Below are 3,445 nucleotides of genomic sequence, written 5' to 3'. Positions count from 1 at the left end.
AATACCCTGCAAGCAAGAAAAAGCACAGTCTGGAAAACGAAACATGGTGAAACCAGATTAAGCTGTTCAGGCAAGATAAAGAGAGACAGATTGAAAACTACACAATACCCTGCAAGTATTACAGGCGTATCCCACACAGTGATCCAACCTGTGGTCCTTAGATACCAGCTAGAAGGAAGCAAGTGACCTAAAAGTAATCGCATATAGATACCTTTTGACATCTCAGAGGCAGAGCAGGGGTGAAGGAACCTTGCCCTCTGTTGTGGAAAAAAAGCTGTACAGCCTTTCCTCATTCACCAGCTCGGCACACTCCTCAGGTGGCCTCACTGGCTGGGCTTCAGACATGGGTGTTGCATGTTCTGCTGTGATGGGGACACACCAGAATTCATCCCTGACAGCAACATTTACATCCTAGAGCAATGCTAAGCTGTCTGGTGTGGTCTGGATGGAGGCACAGCATTCTAATTTTTCCCTCCACCACTTTGTTCAAAATATTTTTATGTATCCAAGGGCCAGAGCCGTGCATTTAAGTGTATTTTTTGTGCTCTCTCTCAGGGCCTGGTCTTTATCTCAGTGACTTCAGAAAGCTTCAGGATTGCACTGGTTCAGGCTATGAAGAAAGCCAGCTTTTTCTGCTGACTCTACAAACATATAACAAGGCTTTTACTGACCTATAAAGGAAGCGTCTAGGCCAGGGTTGTCAAAAATAGGGCACCAGCAAACTTATTTCACCTTATTTTTAATCCACCCAAATACCATAGGTTGGAAAGTTCACCTAGTGCTCAAATGTTTATAGGGATCTTATTTTGCTCAAGAGGCTATAGAAAGAGAAATGGTGAAGGAGAAAATAAAATCCTTATGAAGAAAAATTAGGACTGGTTAAAAACTCCTGATGAAGAAAAATTAGGGCTGGCTGAAAAATTTGTCAGAATTATTTTTCTGGACATAAGTCAGATCCTTGAGTAAGTGAAATTTTTTGAGCATATGAAATATGTGTACTTTCTGTAGAAAATAGAATGTTTGTCATAACCTTTTGACTGAAAAGTTTGTGATTCTGCCAGACACTCCTGGTTAACTCTTTTTGGCTTATAAATGAAAAGTTGCCTTGTTTCACATGGAGATGCAAGAGGAAGAAGAAGGGTCCAGCTACGGTTCTACAAGAAGAGATTTTAAAATAAACTAGAGAATAACCCACCGCAAATGAGAAATGAAGAATGGTCCTGAAAAGGGGATGAAACAAGAAAGTGGAAAATTAAAGTAAGGGTTACGATTTAATAAGGTACATAAGAATATAAGAGTTTGTAGTATAAGAGTTAGTGCTCTTCTAAAGTAAGAGTCAGAATAAGGTTTTTGGCCAAGACTAGGGCCTTTCTACACATTCATTGCCCTCTTTAATGGCAAGATCACAATCCATTTTTCCTACAGTCCTTTTCACTGCATATACCTTGTTATTATGCTCCAACAATAACATATAATAATAGCATATCAAACTCCAATATGCACATTTTTTATGATACATAAAAGGCGAAAGCTTAGCTAACACAGATGGCTAGATGACAGTCATGATGGGAAAAGGACAATATTTTCCACCAAACAAAGCGCCTTCGGTACATAAATATTGAAGTGTGACAGAAGATCAAGCTGCAGCTCATCAGATTGGGTGTAGCTTTCCTTTAGACTCCCTGGAATCCAAAGTTCTGCTGCTGACCCCACGCCAATCTAGGTTTGGTTCTTCAAATGAAGGATGTGAGTGCTGTGGCTCCAAAGGCGGCATTGTCTCTTCACTTGCTCTTTCCCCGCATGGCAAGATGGGAAGGCGACTATACTTCTGACATTTCCCATCTAAAGTCAAAATGCTTCTACTGATGTTGCCAAGACATACACAGAGGAAATCACATTAGCTCCACTATGTCAATACAGTGGGGCAAATTTACACCAATGGAACTTGTGACCCAAAATGACTCAGACCTCAGCATTTTTTTCTATGAGATGCCAGTTTTATCTCCCAAGCTTGACAAAAGCAGCTTAAAGGCTTTCCCATCACACTCACAGTGAGAGCTGATAAGGCCCAAAATCCAGAAATTGCTTACTTTACAACTCTGAGTCCCTTTCAAGCTGACCTTCTGCCCTGAAAGCCTAAAACTCCTCACCAACAACTATATTTAGGCAACTAAAGGACTGGAACATCTGGGAATAATAACAGCAGTCTCACTTGGAAATGGCATTTATATACCATTGTCTAGAAAGCATCACCATGCTGCAAAAGCTTTGTAAAATCCACTTTGTAGATTTCAGACTGAAAAATTACCTGCAGGATGATCTGTGCATCACCAGAGGTGATTAGTGGCAATCATATGTAGAAACAGTACAGTTATTAAAAAAAATCTTAAAACAATGTGACCTGGTAAAATAAAACATAATAAAAAAAAATACCCTTTAGAAAGTGTCTAACATTTTCTTCAACCAGAATGTTTTTCATGATCTCTTGAAGGCGTATTTCAACATTACCCTTCCAGCACAGAAAATGCAAAGTCATCAACATTGACCAAAGTCTGAGAAAGAGGAAATCAAACTGACGGGTATTTTCACCTCCCAAGCTGAGCAGCATGTGAAAAAACAAACAAGCAGCCTTCAGGATCTCACAGTGCTTCCTTTTGATTGCTTCCTTTTAAAGGGAGCTGCAAAGCTAAATGGAGCTCTGGGTCAATATTAGCAGCATTAGTTGTTTGTCCAGCCTGCTCTTCATCACAGCTTGCCTAGGGTTATTCGTATTCAACACATAAGTAAGCAAAATAACTAATCTCAGCTGAAAGTTCTTCATTAATATCCAGAATTCTGTTGGTCCACCCTCTGATTCCTTGAGAATCCCTAAATACTTTAGTAGTGTTGCAAAATAACTAAAAAGCCTACATCATACAGCCAGAGGGGCAGAAGCAAATGTGAAATCTAACTTGACGTAACACAGGACTGTAAGCTGGATGCAGACACTAACTGCTGGACCTCTTGATGTCCCCAGTAAAGATCTTTGCTAAACTGTCCAGTACCAGGAATAGGTGATAGTTTGTTGGAGCCAGTGGCTAAGCTTGCAGTGAAGTGCAAAGATAGCAGGTTACAGTTATACACGCAGGGGCTAAAATAGCTGTATCTGGCTAGACAGCCAGGACAACCCAGGCAGCGACGGACTGAGCCTAGCAAACATCTGCATGATGTGGCCAAGATTTGAGGTACAGACAGTGAAGAACTCATTTGCGTCTGGACATATCAATACATTGAGTATTTAAAAGCATTAGATAGATCACACTGATACATGAGGCAAATAACTCACTGCCTGTGGATGAGATACTCAAATTTACATCTCTGGCTCTGCCTGCTTGCAGTAATAGCAGCTCCACGTGATAATTAAATGCCTGTTACACTAGTACTAATTCCTGGACTAGTAGTAACA

This window comes from Pipra filicauda, unplaced genomic scaffold (genome assembly GCF_003945595.2).
Source record: "Pipra filicauda isolate LSUMZ 115617 unplaced genomic scaffold, ASM394559v2 scaffold190_size1978887_pilon, whole genome shotgun sequence".
In the NCBI taxonomy this organism is placed as follows: Eukaryota; Metazoa; Chordata; class Aves; order Passeriformes; family Pipridae; genus Pipra; species Pipra filicauda.
Note: the sequence above shows the minus strand (reverse complement) of the source record.